This window comes from Balaenoptera physalus, assembly GCF_965194825.1.
Source record: "Balaenoptera physalus genome assembly, chromosome: 3".
In the NCBI taxonomy this organism is placed as follows: domain Eukaryota; kingdom Metazoa; phylum Chordata; class Mammalia; order Artiodactyla; family Balaenopteridae; genus Balaenoptera; species Balaenoptera physalus.
The window spans coordinates 132,802,359-132,819,916 of record NC_138890.1 but is presented as its reverse complement, the minus strand read 5'-3'; the positions used below and the strand labels follow the sequence as shown (position 1 = coordinate 132,819,916).

At 39.9% G+C, this 17,558-nt stretch overlaps 1 long non-coding RNA gene across 1 annotated transcript in view; it reads left to right on the top strand.

Annotated features, from left to right (window-relative positions):
• Positions 1-312: 312 nt before the first annotated feature.
• Positions 313-17,558, top strand: part of LOC309658604 — a 254,073-nt gene continuing 236,827 nt past the window's right edge. The window contains exon 1 of the long non-coding RNA XR_014262306.1: positions 313-16,754. This is a non-coding gene — a long non-coding RNA (uncharacterized lncRNA). The remainder of the gene's footprint in view (positions 16,755-17,558) is intronic.

Sequence of the window (17,558 nt, the reverse complement as noted above, 5' to 3'; positions counted from 1 at the left end):
ATTTATATAAACCAGAGGAAGAAGAAACGATTTATAATCTCCTAGCACTCACCAGCCATATCAGTAAAAATAAATTTAGAATGTCATGATCTCAGTAACTTTGAGAGAGACTCAATCCTGCCCATCAGGTACAGTCTGAATACACATAGGTACATCACTTTGGCCATGGATTCTGCCTCTTAGGAGGTGTGTGGCTCTGTGTAAGTCACTAAATTTTCATGAAATTGTTTCTTCTGCTGTGAAAAAGAAGAATGATCCAGATTGGTTCATATGTTAAAGATATTTTAAATTGTAAAACACTTAATAAGAATAAAGTATTACAGTTCTTTTCAGTTATTGCCATGTGGAAATTCTCGAGGGGCATCCTCTTCCATAGACATTTGTTACCAGGACCATTATGTGGGTGGTATTTGCAGGCTGGTCTATGAGGTTGTGCCCCAGGAGTGCAATTATCGTAGATCATAGTATGAGTGGTGCCCTCAGTGGCTTTAAGATACGTGGGGACCCTGTTAACTGCTGTGTTTATTTCCTGCTGGACTCTTGGTATGCACATGATGTAGTCATAGGCATACTCTGCAGAACATGAACATTGCCTTGGTAGAATACCTCTTGGTTTTCTAAACTTCAGAGAACGTATTTATGTCTTAAATCAATATTTTCAACCCAAGGTTAAAAGAATTACATTTATATTCCTAAAGATACAACCAAATACTTTTTACAAAATGGTGTGTGAGAATTTCTTGACTTATATTTAAACTCAACTGATGGGAAGTCAGAATCCCATGAGGACAGTTCGAAAATGTACCAAATGTCAACACAAGAGAGCTTGAAGGTCTTAAGAGAGACATTGGGATGTCGATGGTCCTAAAAGAGACTGTGATCACAGTGTCGTATTTCACATGAGCCACTGACTGCCAGGTGCTATTGTGTGCTCTGCTGGTCCTGAACATGTTTCCACAGTGATTGACATTGCACATCCAGTGGAACAAGTTCTGCACTTCGCAATTCCTCGGCATGAGGTTTTCTAAGAGCTCTTTGACAAGCTTTTAATCTGTCTCTTCAAAACCAGCTTACTTTGCAAGAGCAACAATTGTCACTTTGTCTTCAACCCCCTCTTCAAAGTCTGACATAGGCCACAAACGACAGGGTTAGTTGTTCACATGCACTCTTCATCTTTTGTGGAGAATACTTTTGATATGACTTTTTATTGAGCTCTAGAATTATTCCTTACTCATAAATATTTGATTCTTTGGAGAGTAGCAGAGTGCCCAGCAGAACAGCCTATACCTTTAGCTTTCCTTGCAGGTAGGGGGTAGCCATGTGACAGAAATCTAGCCAATGAGGTATAAACGGAAGTTGTTGGGGAAGCGCCTCAAAAGAGAAGCATGTGCTTATTTACTCTAGCTTTTCCTTTTGTCTGAAACATGGACATGATGGCTGGAGCTTTGGCAGCCATCTTGAGAACATAAGAATATGAAGGTCAAGGATAGTGAAAGGGAAAATTCAAAAGAGTGTGGGTCTCTGATGACATCAGGGAGTACCATGCCAGACCTGTATCAGCCCCCTTTGGATATCTTCTATATGAGAGAACAGTAAATCCCAAAATATGCTCAATAGTACAGTTTTGGTGGGTTTGGAACACAGTTTCTAAGTGATAGATATATCTTGTCTATTTTTGTCCAACTCCTCCTCAGATTGTTCCCCCATCCCTAAGTTGAAATGATCTTATGTACCCTGGCCAAGCCAGTTCCTTCGTTTCTTTCGGGACATTTCTCAGACTTACATCCTGTGAAAAATCTTTTATTTTTCTTCTTCCTTTCTGATCAGCCTTATAGTTAACAAAGGTATAACTTTTTTGGTGTTTGAGTCAATCTCTTCTATGTATAATATTCTTTTCTATATAGTCATTTTTGTGTGTTTTCTATGCCTGAGGATGTAAAGTCATTGGGAATAGATATCTATTCTAGTTTATCTTGCTATGTCCCATTACTCTCCAGCATTTGGGCCTAGCAAAGTGGTGAGTCCTACAAACTCTGTGAATACTGACTGCATGCATTTTGTCAAAACTAGAGAAACATGGGGTGGGGACTGATACCTGAGCAAGTCTTGATCCTTGCTCATGTGAATCAGACTTGGGTTGTAGAGCAGGTGATGGTCCTGCTGCCTCATTCTACAGTCAGCTGCAACGGTCCCCATTTCCCACAGAAGGAGAAGTGAGGTCTCCTGCTCTCTCAGGAGTGCCCACCCCCATCTGTCTCTGGGCTTCTCCCAGGGCTTTTAGGTCATTTTTCTTCTTCCTCTTCTTTCCTTCCTCTTCTTCTTAACTTTATGCAATTCTTTTAAAACAAAACTAGAAAGCAGGAGTTACAAAATTCTTTGAGAAATTAGTTATGAACTGACCTTTTCCAAGGCATATCTTTGCCCAGAAACAACCCCCTTTGTGTAAACTCACCACCTTGTACTTGTTGTTCAAATGGCTCCTCAAATTCTTTCTTTTCAGGAAGTCTTCTTCAATGGACTGAAAGTATGAGGGCCAGCCTACTTAGTATTTGACCATTCAGTAAAGATGTGTTGAAGTCTACTATATGCTCAGTACTTTGAGATACTCCTGGGGGAGTGAGCGTCAAGTATAAAATGAAGTATGATTTTTGACCTAAAAAAATATACAGTCTGGTTAGGGAATTCACATCCGCAGAACTCAGTAAAGCTAAACATCCTGTCATAAAGAGGTTTAAGATAATGTGCATCCTTTCTCTAGCTGGGCATATCACGTCCACCCCTTACCCCTTATCCAAAGGGACAAGCCATGAACTCATGAAGTGCTTACTGAATTCTCTCCTTACTGGTCAGCTCACTTTCCACACTTATTCTTTAACTGCTCATAATATAAATTACACATTATTAAATGTGTGTATTTATAATTGGATTATTGTTTCAAATACCAATACATTAACCAAAGAGCAGATTATAAGCACTTGTATGGCTAACATTGGGTTACATATTTTGGGAGTGCAGCAATGGCTGACTATAGGATGTGGTCTTACCTGTTTTCTTCATCACCTCTTTCAGGAAGCCTTTGCTGACTCTGTGCTACCCCGGCAGAGTTATTTATTCTGAGTTTCCATTGGAGTGATGATGGTGATTAATGTTAATTGAGATTTAGTAAGTGCCAGACACTGTGCTGAGTACTTTACTTGTTACCTCATTCAATCCTCCCAACAAACCAAAGAAGTATGTAGTGTTATTACTCTATCTTTACAGATGAGGAAACTGAGGTACAGTTAATCAACCTGACCAGGGCTGTACAACTAGTAAGTGGGAGAGAGACATTCCAATGCGAGTACTCTAGTATAATCACCTCTGGTTTAAAGGGTAAGGGGATTGCATCAATCTACTTGGGCTGATACCATAACAAAATACCATAACAAAGCTCCATGTGGCTTAACCAACAGAAGATTTATTTTCTCATAGTTCTGGAGGCTAGGAAGTCTAAGATCAAGGTCCAGCAGAGTTTTGTTTTTGCTGAGAGCTCACCTCCTGGCTTGCAGATGGCTGCCTTCTCACTGTGTCTTCACATGGAGGAGAAAGAGTGAGCTTTCTGGTATCTCTTCTCCTAAGGACACTAAATCCCTTAATGAGGGCCCCACTCTCATGACCTCCTCTAACCCCAGTTACCTCCCAAAGACCCCACATCTAAATATCATCACACTGGGAATTAGGGTTTTAACATAAACATTTTGGGAGGACAGACATTCAGTCCATAACAGGAACCAAGGCTTGGGGAGATTATATAATACAGCCAAGGTCAGAATTATTAGGTGGAAGGGCAAGTACTGGATCCCAGATTTCTGGAGATGGGTGGGCCTCTGTGTTACTTTGAGTTAATAAGGCAAGAGGATAAACAAGAACAGGGAGGATAAACAAGATCCATGGTACTCTCAGACATTTTGGATGCCCAAACAACATTGCAGGTCAGGGCACCTTAACCCTGGTAATTATAAAGATAAACATACCTCTTTCTCTTCTGCTATATTATGTTTGCAATATTTGTACTTAGGCAGAAAGAAATAGACCTTCTTTTCTTCATCTGATTCAATTCATAATTAACCTCTAATAAATGAAAGCCTGGTCTTTAGAAAAAAAGCGCTCTCTCCTAATTTTTGAGATTATATCTTAAGTAGGAATTTTATAGAGCAGTAATGTTTTTGTGAGGCTTGTAGGTTCTTGCCAACGTTTTCAATATTGTATCAGTCAAGATTTCAACGGGAAACAGGTGGCACATTAAGATTAGGTAATTTGAGAGGAGTTTGATGAAAAGTCTATTTAGAAGGGTGTGGGCATGGCTTAGGAAAAGCAGCAGAGATGGTGTGTACTCCTATGCCACGGTTCTTGTTAATACTGTCAGGCCTGAAGGAACAAGTGAAAGGAGAAGTAAGGGAGACCCAGAGAGAGAGGTGTTTGGAGAGGGCTGCCTGACAGTGGAGGAGTTCAGCCAACTCATAGCCCAGTATGGGGGACTCCCTGGGGAAAAATCACCTACCCTCACTCTCTTCCCGCTTCTGGTCTCCTGAAACTGTGTCCCACTGGCTGAATCTAACAAGAGCCAACAGCAAGGGGTTATGTTGATATATTCTGAACGTGTCAGCCTCCTGGGGCAGAGAGCAGAGTTTAGAAGGATGAAGAATTAACTAGGAGGATAAAGGGAGGATGTTATCCCAAATACCATTTGCAGTGAGGTGGAGATTTAGGAAGTGATCCTGACTGCCATTTAAGCTGTTCTGCCTTTTTCTGTTAAACGTCATAGGTGGTAGATAACCTAGCGATTGGCATGGTTCACCTTAGTGTGTGAAATGAGAGAGAAAGAGAGGTAGGTTGACTTTAAATATCTTCCTTACCCAACGAGAATGGAGAACGAGGTACTCCATCCTACCGTACTCAAGAACGGGGTTTAGAGTTGCTATACATTAGCAATACAGTTAACATAAATAAAACTTTTCATTGATTGGGCAAGTGGTACTTAAGATCAAGTTATTGGTGAGAGATTCAAACCAGTTTATGAGTGCATTTTGTAGAAACAGCTTTGACGGCCAATCTGAAGAGACTTGATCTGATAAACTGTGGTCCTCTGTTTCTACACTACCAGGAAGCAGTAGTCCCTGGAGTCAGGGGATGACGGGCTGGTGTCCAGCTCTGCCACTCACTAGGGCATAGCCAGGGCATATCAGATCATCTTAGCTTCTTCCTTTGTGGACTGAGGAAGATAATCATGCCTCTGCCAAAGGATTGTTGTAAAGACATTTAGCAGAGTGTCTGGCACAGAGGAAGTGTTTGGCAGATGTTAGATATTCTAGCTCGGGTGAGTTAGGGAATCTGGCCAACAAACAGCAGACAATGCTTTCCTAAATAAGGAAATGATACCTTCGTTAGAATGCTGGCTTTCTAAAAATGAAAACGAAGTTTCAAAGGGGGCATGTGCCTTCTCCAGAAAATGATTAATTATGGGTATTTTTGCAGTCTATGATACAATACAAATAATTAAATCAAAGTTTGCCTGGAAACTGTGGAAACAGACTCAAAAGCACACGGAGTTGTCAGGCTGGAGGTTAGGAACTGAGAAGCAGAAGAGGAGGAGGGGGAGGAGGGGGAGGAGGGGGAGGGGAGGAGAAGCAGTTCTCTTCCACCACGGGAATTTTGCTATAGCTGTGGCAGCCAGTTCGTAGCTTCAGGGTCAGATGCACAGAGTATGTGCACAGCTGTCACTCCTGTGACTATATGAGAACCAGGAAATACGTTTTTTTTTTTTTTTTTGGCAATCTCCATCTACTCTGCCTCCAATTACTTGGTGAAGTAGAGGCATGCTCAAATGGTCCCAAACCCTGTGGCATAAGGAAATGGTTGATCAGCATAGGAAAGGGAATTCCTTTTCTTTTTAATTATAAAAAGATGATCTTTACTAAAACTTAACTAACTTAAATAAGCTTCAAATGTTTAAATAATAAACAAATAAGAAAAGATAAAATCTCCTGTCTAGACAGTGTTTCTGTTTAAGTAACTCTGGACTATTTTTAAGGACTATTACCAAGAACACTGTTTCTCAGACTCCTAGAGTGGGCTTTCCCACTCTGATTTCCTCTTTTTATTTGGTCTCAAAGACTCTAGCAGTTTTCTTTTGCCCTGTCCTTTGACCTCCTTATCTCATGTTTGAGAGTCATGTCTTTCTGACTCTTCTTGGATTTCCTACCAAGGCAGTTCTCTTCCTACTCACCCCCCTCCCATCTTTAGTATAACTTCCAAGGCAGTCCGCCATCATGACGACACAGGCAGATGTTCTTTCTCCTTGTGATTACTAAATCTCGAGTCTAATTCCCCTATAGTATAATCTTCCTTTCTCCTGCCTCTTTCCAAATTAAACCAGTTAGTTTACTCTCTGTAGAATGAATTTCATTATTTTCTGTATGTCACATCCCTTTTTTAGAGTTTGTTATTCTGTGCAGTGAAGATTTTTAGGAGTTTGTGAATTTATAAAACCAGAACTTGAAAACGGTTTTCACTTGTTTCAACATCATATAACATCTGAGGAAGGTCAAAATGAAGCTTTCATCTGTACAATAGAGAAAGAAATTTTAAAAGGGCTCCAAGTGAAGTGGCACTGAGAAACTGAAGAGACTTATACACGACCAGTGCCAAGTAGGTCTAAGGGCAAATATCGCCCTTGAATAAAACACCTGATTGAGGATCGTGTCACTTGCGGTGCCTCCTGGGAACTGGAGGAAGAACGTGTCCTTCTCGTGGACTCAGTGAGATTCTGCCTCCTACAGAGAAGTGGATAACAGGGAACAGAATCTCTTGATATGTCAATATTGGGATGTGGAACTGCTATCTGGGGACAGTTGGAAGGGAGCCTTAGTGCTGCCAAGGGTAGCTCAGTTCTTGGGCCCTATGAGGCCAGGTTTAAAGCTTCTTTAACAAATATGTGGGATCAATAGCTTTGAAATGATATTTTTGTTATTCTTCTTTGATCCAAAGGATTGAGGAAAGTGTTGGTTTACAGAAGAGAACTGAATGATTAATTGACCCAAAGGGCTTGTAGCACTTTTGCTGAACAAGCTAGATGATTCAGTCTTATTCAATGCTGACAAAGGATATGGAGCAAACTGGCGGTAGGATGGTCTCCCTTTTTCCACCCACCTTCCATTGGAAGCTGGTTGCCTGCAGTGCCTAGAATGTGTGCTCTATAGAGTACAACTGGCCACTGGAAGATGGATAAAACTTTGCTTTATTGCTGGGTCTGGAACAGTAGCCATGGGGGGCCCATCTGTATCAGTTTCCTATTACTGAATGATATACTACCCCATAACTTAGTGGCTTAAAACAGTAACTATTATTTCTTACAATTCTCTGGGTTGGCTGGGCTCAGCTGATCCTTTTTTCTGTTCTCTATGGTGTCAGCTAGGCTATCTTTTTTTTTTTTTTTAATTTATTTAATTTATTTTATTTTTGGCTGCATTGTGTCTTCGTTGCTGTGTGTGGGCTTTCTCTAGTTGTGGCGAGCGGGGGCTACTCTTCCTTGTGGTGCACGGGCTTCTCATGGCGGTGGCCTCTCTCGCTGCGGAGCATGGGCTCTAGGCACACCGGCTTCAGTAGTTGTGGCATGCGGGCTCAGTAGTTGTGGCTCGTGGGCTCTAGAGCACAGGCTCAGTAGTTGTGGTGCACAGGTCTAGTTGCTCCACGGCATGTGGGATCCTCCCAGACCAGGGCTTGAACCCATTTCCCCTGCATTGGCAGGCAGATTCTCAACCACTGTGCCACCAGGGAAGCCCCAGCTAGGCTATCTTATGTGGCAGCATCATTCTGGTGCTTGATACAAAGTGGTTTACTAACGCACTTGGTGGTTAGTACTGGCTATTGGGTGGGACTTCTCTTTACATGTGATGCGTCCATTAGAGTAACCGAACTTCTTTATACAATGGCTCAGGTTTCCAAACAAGAGTGAGAAGAGAAGCTACCTGGTCTCTTGAGGCCTGGGTCCAGAACTCAGCATGAGTCACTTCTGTCACATTTTATTGGCAAAGTGAACCACACAGTCAGCCCAGATATAGTCTTGAACTCTTGATTGGCATGTGCCTAAAGATGGGAATATTTATTGGTGGCCATCTTTGCAAAGAACACACCATACCATCCACGGCAGGTAGGTGACATCAGCGTTGGTGGCAATCACAGCACCTCAGATACTGAGCCTAGGGCACAGAGACACAAGCACAGGTGTACTCAAATTGTTCTGGATTCCATAAGCACACCTGGCAGCCTTTTACCTCACTAAGATTGCCAGGTCAAGTTTGCAGGTGATCTGATAATCACAGGTACAGAGATCTTTTTGACTCATTCTACAGAGTAAACTGTCCCAGCAAGAAGGAGCAGAGAAAATGCACAAATAATGATTTAATGATCCCAGAAATTCTTCAGCTCAAAGTAGCAACTAAAACTTTGGCCATTGGTTTCAGGATTAAGAGACTTAGTCATAGTGGAAAACAGAGGGCTTTGGAGAGTCAGACCTGAGGTTGAATCCTGACTCCATGACTGATTAGCTTTGTGATTTTGGGCAAATCACCTAATTCTCTGAGTCTCATTGTTCTCATCTATAGTATGGGGCTTATATCCCTTCTCATACAGAGTGGCTGAGAATATAAAGTACCTGGCACACAGCTTCTTATATAAAAAGTGCTTAGTAAATATTAACTATTATTATCTTTGACTCATCTGGTTATGAAAATATGGCTGTGACTTTAGGGTTTCCTAAGGAGCCATCAGTGCCTCTACATTCACCCACCGCCAGTTTATGTAAATATTTTGAAAGAGTACAGATCTTTCCAATTCTGTGAATATATAAGTGGGTCCTCCTCCTCCAGGTTGGCTGGCTCAGTAAAGAAAGTCTTTGAGGTAACTTTTCCTTCTTCCTATCTTCTTTCCCGACTATGTACTCTTTCCCATGTTGAAATGTACTCTTTCCCATGTTGAAAGTTCAGGAATTTAGCAACTCTGTCCATTGAAGCATGGTTACACATTGAACACATCAATGTGTAACAAGATTTATTCTGTCCCTGTTCTGCTTTTCTTGGGGGATATAAAAATTACTGATTAGGATATAAAAAGCAGATTTATAAACTATTCTGTTAGGAAAAGAAGCTATGGGATTTTAACATTAAACCTCCATTGTTTCCTCAGACACTACTGACTTCAGTTGCTTTTCCCTGTTGTAGGACCATATGTCAGGTCACACAGCATCATGTCCAAATTTTGGGATGTGAAATTATGGACGCTGTAGATATTGGTATTAGAAAGTGAATTTCCTGACCACGATTTCTTATTGTACTCTCCTAGGAAATATTTTTTCTTCTGCCCCAAAGACAGTTGAGGGCTCTACGGTCTCCCTGCCAGTTCTTTTCTTGACTGCCAATCACTGCTATCTTATCTCTTGTTACTTTTTCTTGCTGAATCAGACTTTTGTCTCTCAGCTCCAGCAACATGAGCCGTCATCTTATTTTGATACTGAACAGATCTTCCTTTTTAAAGGAGGGAAGAGGTTAAGATGCTAAATGAGCAGGAGGACCAAACCCACGCTCTTCTTGGGCTTAGACCTCAAATTTCTTCTTCTCACGTTATGTTATTTAATCCCAATAGCTAGTAAGTAGCTGGGGAGAAGCCATTTGGACATCGTGCATTATTCCTCTTTTAGGAAGAATGGATTTTGCTCCTCTGTCCCTTCAATACAACTCAGAAAATCGCCCTGCATCCTGAAAAGAAATGCATTGCATTTCTAAATGGTTAGGAGTCCTTGCAGCATCCTGTAAAGAAGGTCTCTGCTAGGAGCTCTGTAAAGGTAGAGATAAAACGTATGTTTCCATTTGCTTCATAGTCTAACAACAGAAATGTTTTACTTTTCTGTTTGATCTTAAACTGACTGTGGAGGACCTTCTGTTTTTAGTCCCCCTGCCCCAAATCACTTCTCTCCTCCCTCAGTTCCTCAAGGACAAAAATAATGAGTAAACAAACACATACACAAGTACAGTTTGTTTAACCCTGAAGTAAATCCCATTTTAGCTTTGTATCAAGCAAAGGCCCATTTTTATAAGGTGAGTAAGCATTACTTGACTGCTTTTAACAAGCGTTTTACAGTTTCCTTGTATTCAGCCTTATGGGGGGTGTTTCTAGCATTGCTCTTTGTTAAAGATCAGGTTCCCCAGGAAGTAGACTCTGAGGAGGAGGTAGTGTGCAGGAGATGTGCGGGGGAAGGGAAGGAAGCAGGGTTGTGTAGAAGAGAAGCTGACTGTGGTGCAGTCTCAATAAAGGCCTCAGCTAACTCTGGGGGAGCTCTAAGGCTGGGATGTCCCTTCAGCGTTTTCTGCAACTGAGATGAGGGGCCCAGGATGTTGTACACCCATGTCAATCGGCCACTGGATGAAGGCTGGCCTCAGGAATGGGATGTGACTTATTCGAGGCAACTTTCTTCAACCTAGGGCTATCCCGAGAGAGGGCGAGGTGACAGTTGAGGTTGAGGGCTGTGAGCTGCGGGACTCCCAGCAGCTGGAGGGATGAGCCCTTCTGTCCCACAGGGGATTCTGGGAAGTACATCACAATCTCCATGACATCTTAGATCTGGGCAACTGGATCCTTGCCTCGGGTCCTGTATTTTGGAAGGCTCCATTCTGACCTCTCTCCTTTCTCCAGCCTTGCCCCTCCTCAAGGGGCAAGGGGCTTAGGACCCAAAGACTGCATCCCTCCTAACTGCACTCTGGGTACTCAAGACCCAGAAAGCCCCAAGCTTTCAAGCCTAGGCCACAGAGGTGGCCAAGGGACAGGCATTTGGGAGGGTCGGTGCACACAGTGGGCTGTCCACGAGCAGCCACACGAGGCCCTTCATATGTAGAACCAGGGGGAGTGGGAAGAACAGAGCATTGGGGCAGGGGTCCATTTGTACTTGTGCTCTAGGCCCTGCTCATGTTGGGCGTCTGCCCTAATTGATAGCTAGCGCTAACCCTTCCTTACAGCTGCAGAAATGGAGACAAGCAGGAAACTCATCTCTGGGTATGGAGAGGCATGAGCTCAGAGATGTGACTGGACCTCTGGTTATTGCCACTAGAGTAGCTGCTCTCCTCACCGGAAAATGTTTAGTCAGATATAGATGGCTAAACTTTCCTCGGAAGACTTGTGCCTCACTTTCCTTGTCTCATAGAACTATTTGTGAGGATTAGAGTAAAAGTCTATAACTCTGCAATTCCCTGGAGAAAGGTGCTGTAAAGACACAAGATATTATAGTATAATCCTTAGAACACACTAATGCTAAATGGCCAGGGAGCAGAGACCCTGAATCGTGAGTTCTGCTTGGCTCGCTCACATGCCAGGTTTAGTGTCCAAGCAGTTCATGATTGATAGATCAGTAGTAGCTAAAAGATGATGAGCTTTTGTAAATGGGTGACTAGCTCCTAAAGAAAGCCACATAGTTTACCTGATAACACCCAAGTAAAATAGTTATTTCAGCTTTTAGAAGTGTTGCCATCAATAACTTGAGGAGTTTTCTGTCTCAAAATTTGGTGCTATAATTTCTTTTCATCTATCACTGCTAAATCTCCTATTTACTGAAAACACCTTCCAAAGTTCTCTAGAGGTTAACCCTTAACCCAGTATCCAGGCAGTCTATAACTGGGATCTTTTTTGCTCCAGAATCACATTTCACAACAGATTTCACATCAGATAGATGACTCCTGTAAAAAATCTGCAGAAGGCAGGAGGGCCTTTTGCATCCTATACAGCTACACCCAGATAGCAAGGGAGCTGCTCCACTCCAGCCAGCACCCCTGGAACTCATCTCCACTCCTCCCCCGTGGTGATATGTGCTGTTCAATTTAATAGTCTTCTTTAAATTTACTGTCTTCTTGGTTTCTCAGTTTGCTGGCTTCTTGAAGATGTTGTATTTAGTGAATGAGCAAATGATCTAGAATTATGAAGAAATATGTCCCGTGAAATATTGTCCTTGCTTCATCTAGATAGAAATAGCCAGGCATTCTGTTCTATGTACCACTCCCTTAACAAAGTTAGAAGAGCACTAAGAAAACTCAAAGTTCCAGAGACTGTATATATCCTGTGTGTATATAGGTATTTAGGCAAACAGTTGCCCCAGGAATTGTTATTGGTAAACTGAATTTACTTAAATGAACAGACTTTAAATGCTATCATATCACAGAGAAGCAGAATCAGAGGAGGGCCTCTAATCCTGTGTTGTCACTAATTCTGTTATCTTGACACTCAGTTCCCTGCCTATAAAAATAAGAGCTTGTGGAGTTAGGTAGATCAGTGGTTCCCAACCTGAGTGTAGCACTATTTTAATACTTCAAAAAAGCCTAAGTAAAATAATAGTTTGTAAAAAAAAAATCTATGTCAGTGGTACATAGGCTAAATAAAATAGAAAATTCATTTTGCTTTTGATTGGAATACTGTCAGCCCAGTATGGCAATTGTGGTTTTCTTATACTAAACAGAATGAGGGAAGGAATTAATCATTAGGTTGAATTATATAAAATTGAGGATATTTGACAATTTTTGACCTAAAAAGACAACGATTTCATATGGTTCGATGTAATATGTTTTTCATGTATTTTAGAATGGGGAAGTGGTATATCACAGAGGTTGAAAGCTTTGACTTTGAAATCAGACAGGCCTGAGTTCAAATCCCAATTCTACTGGCTGTGTGATCTTAGGTTACTTAATGCTGTTGGCTTTAGTTTCCTCATATATTTAATAATGATTGACAGTAGATGTTTTATAATTTTTAAAATATCAAATTAGGTATATAAATGTTTATCATAATAACAGGCACACAGACTTCAATGATTCATAGTTACTAGTTCTAATAAACAAAGCTTTTAACACAGAATGCATGGTTGAAAAAATAAGAGGGTTTCTTGGTGACCAAAAGTTTGGGGATGACTGAACTCAATAACATCTAAGATATCCTTCGATTCCTATGTACATATTTAGGTGCTCAAAAATCCATGAAGCATTATCATTCTCAATGATTCATTATGCCATATTTTTACTAGCTTTTTGGCAGTCCTTTCTAGTCTAGTTTTGAAGTTTAAGAGTCTAGATGTTCAGGTACTAGTATTATTAGAGGAAGGTCTAGTCGCAGGGCACAAGGATCTGTGATCCTCAGTCAGTATCTATGAGATACTTTCCCTTGACTATAACAAAAAGGAATAAACCTTCAGCCAGGGATAAAAACTAAAATATTAAACTTCTTTTTGTGTATGTGTGTGCACATGTGAGTTTTTGGTGTCAAGTTTAAGGACACTTTACCTAGTCCTAAGGGGTCATGAAAATCTTCTGATATACATTTTTTAGAAGTTTTATAGTTTTACATTTTACATTTAAGTCCTCGGTACATTTTCAGTTAATTTTTGGTACAAGATGTGAGGTTTAAGTCAAGGTTTATGCTTTTGCCTGTAGATGTCCAGTGACTCCAGCACTAATCATTAGAAACATTAATGATTTGTTTGCATCTTGGTCACAAATCTATTGTTCATATTCATGTAGATATAATTCTGGTTTTCCTATTATGTTCCATTGGACTGTGTGTCTTTCCCTTCACCAGTACCACACTGTCTTAATCACTGTTGCTATACAGTTGACCCTTGAACAATGTGGGTGTTAGCGGAGCCAACCTTCACACAGTCAAAAATCCACATACAACTTTACAGCTGACCCTTAATATCTGCGGTTCTGCACCTACGTGGATTCAACCAACTGTGGATCATGTGGTACTGTAGTATGTACTGTTTGTTGAAGAAAAAAAAATCCACGTATAAGTGGACTTTATAAGTGCAGGTCAAACCCATGTTGTTCAAGGGTCAACTGTACAGTAAACCTTAACATTGGGAAGAGTGATTTCTTCCACTCTATTCTTCTTTGTTCAAAGTTGTTTTGGCTATTTCAAGTCCTTTCTATTCATTTTAGAATAAACTTGTATATTATACAAAACACCTTACTAAGATTTAATAAAAATTGTGTTAAGCCTATAGGACAATTTAGGGAGAATTGTCATCTTTACTGTGTTGAACCTTGTAATCCATGAACGTGGTATGTTTCTCCTAGTATTTAGATCGTCTTTGATCATCATTTTGTAATTCTCATCATGAAGATTCTCTACATGTTTTATTAAGTTTATACCTAAGACTTCAATTTTCTTTGGAGCAATTGTAAATGGTTTGTATTTTTGATTTGAGTTTCCGCTTTTTTTCTTGCCAGAGTAGAGTAGTGCAGTTAATTTTGATGTTTGATCTGCATTCTGTGAGCTTGTTGAACTCACAGTTCCAGGAATTTTTTTGGTAGATCCCTAGGAATTTTCTACATAGCCAATCATGTCATCTGTGAATAGAGACAGTAACTCAGCCTGATGAGTTTTATTTCTTTTTTATGTAAAAAGAAATTTTTTACATTTTTTATGTAAATATGTACATTTTTTTCTTTTTCTTGCCTTATTTGTAGTGACTAAAAATTCCAGTAATATCTTGAATAAGAGTGGTGAAAGCATATACCTTATCTTGTTCCTCCTCTTAGAGGGAAAGCATTCAGCCTTTGATGTATGAATGATGTTAGCTATAGGTTTTTTGGTAGCTGCTCTTTATGAGATTAAGGAAGTCCCCCCTCTATTCGTAGTGCGCTAAGCATTTTTATAATGTATGGATTTTGAATATTGTCAAATGCTTCTTCTGAGTCAATTGATATGATCATATGACTTTTCTTCTTTGTCCTGTTAATGTGGTTGATTACAATGGTTGATTTTTGGATATCAAACTTCCCTTGAATACTCCAATAGAATAAATCCCACTTGGCTATGGTATACTATTCTTTTTACTTACTGCTGGATTTGATTTCCTAAAATTTTATTGAGGATTTCTGCTCTGCTTTAAAATAACTTTTGTTTAACTCTTAACCTATTTTCCTTTGTAGCTTAAAGATTGGCAAATGCCTGAAGGTGGAAATCTCCCATGTGTTGAGCTCATGTTAGATTAGTTATCTGCCTGTAACCACAACCACTTTAGCTGGAAAAATCACACAAGAATGTAACCTTAACTGTTTCTTTGGAGAATATAAACAGAAAATTATATAATTGGAAAGAAAAGGTGATACCTATAGAAACATCCCAGCTATAACTTTTCCTATTTATTTATAAGCAGAGTTTAAAGATTCAAATTTGAATCCATGTTGCATGTGAGACCATGACATGTCCACAAATGGTAGCCCATAAAAGTGACTTGTACATGAATTCATGTATAATGAGTTTGGATTCCATGCAGAGCACTATTCTAAGATTACCAAGTGTCAAACTTCTTTAATGATTTTCTTTATTATGTAGCAGATGGAACTTCCCATAGCTATTGGAATGAAGATATGTACCACATGTTTTTCTTCGACCAAATAAACCCATGTAAACACATGGCATGATTGGGACCTCAGAGGATAATCAGATTAATTATTTCTTCAGTGTATCTTGGGAGGAAAGTGCTATAGGAGACCCTTGATCTAAGCCATCTCACATGAGTAGGCTATTGATGCAATCTTTTCAGTCACTTTTAAGTGAAGGAGTAGAGGCCCAGAAGAAAAGGTCACATTTTATAATCTCCAATTTATCGTGTTGGCTTTGCCTTAATTGCTTATAATTCTAGGTCATAGGATTTAATGAGCCTCTGTGTATGAATAGGAATTCATTTATGCAAACAAAATATCTCTTTAGGAGCTGGATGATTTACTAGGCAATTATCCTATTTAGCCCAAGAAAATATAGGTTTTTGGGTGAATTGCTGGTCATTAAAAGAATTGTCTTACTGACTTAGAATTTATGGGAACATTTTGTCTGTAAGAGATCTGATAAAAAAGAAACCATATTTTTGCTTTTTATGCAGCTGGACCTGTAACCACACAAAGACGTAGACTTTTCAATGATATATGTTTCATTGATTTGAGTAATATTCTATTTGTCCTCTGAAAAACACTGCATCATCCCTAAGCAGAACAGGAAGAATAGCTTTGGCTACACTCCATTTTCCAGGATAATTTTCTTCAACGAAGACTGGTTTCAGATGACTTTGAAAGCTCTTTTCAAAGTGCTTCCTGGATATTCTCTTTAATGATGGTGGAAATGCTGTTTAGATTATGTCTGACACTTTTGTACACTATTCACAATGCTTCTACCACTTAAAAACATGTGTTCCAGGCTTATGTTCTTGAGATTCAATAAGTTTATTACATTTTTTAATAGCACAAACAGATTTTCTTTGTTATTTAATAACAATCAGAAGAAGACAATTAGTCCAGAGACAAAACAACAACCATGGATAAATTCAAGTTTTTCCATGATGAATCAACGCCTGTATTCCCATTTATGTTTTTCTGCCTACCATCTTCTCCTATGGACTACAGAATGATGAAGTAAAAGCTTTCCAGTTTACCCGTGGTGAAAACCATTATCACTCTGGAGAACCTTCTTATGATAGGAACACTTGAGCTCTGTAGATTTAGCTGTCTTCATAAATTCTTAATGGAGTTATTCCTGGTATCTCACAGTGAGATTATCATTCTTACCAATGAAACTTTCTTCTTGTTTCCAGGTTGAGTGGTCTTTTAGAGACTTGCATTTATAAAGAGACCTCCATGAAGAGAATCTTATCGATGTGTTCACCTTGCTTTCTTAAGAAGCCAAAGGTATTTCTGTTGTTTTTTAAAAGTACTGAGGTGTTTGATTATAAGTAGCTGTTTTCGACTGCAAGCATGATTCTCTGTGCAGTATTGGTTGATTCTTTTATTTCAGTGACAAGGGCTGTCACCGACAGATATTTACTTATAGCACAGATATTATTTTAAGTGCTAAGGAGCATGTAAGTACATTGCTGTTCTCATGCATTATACTCAGGATAATGCAGGTATTTTGGGTAAGCAAGCTCACATTCATCCATACATTAGAAATTAGGTGATACTAATTACTCACCAGTCTCCCTTCCGGGCTCCATTCAAATGATAAATAGCAACAAGAATATAATTAAAGATTAAAATCATAGAGTTAGATTTATTTATGGAGCAGACAACTTCCCCAGAACTCTGGAAGTGAGGAGGCTCCTGGTAAAGCTGAACTGTAGAATGAAGTTACTCCTTGTTCTAAATCTAAAGGAGAGTTGGATTTTCTTATCTAATACTTATCTAGCTAGCTGAAAGGACAATATGGCCTGTTCCACAAAAATCTAATTGTTTATAGAACTAGAAATAACTACCTTTCCTTTTATAATGCTGTGATCTCATCCATAGAGTAACACAGGCCAGCAAAGGTCAGACTTTCCTTGGTCTCACCAGTTAGATTAATTCAGAGGAGTGAGTGAGCAGGGGATAGGGGGATTGGAAACATTAATCCCACTTCACCGCTCCTCAACTGTAAGTGAAAAGGAAGTCACTTCCCCTTAGCGGAATCAGGAGGAGTGCAGTGGCCATGAAAATGTGCCCCTCAGGTCTCCTACT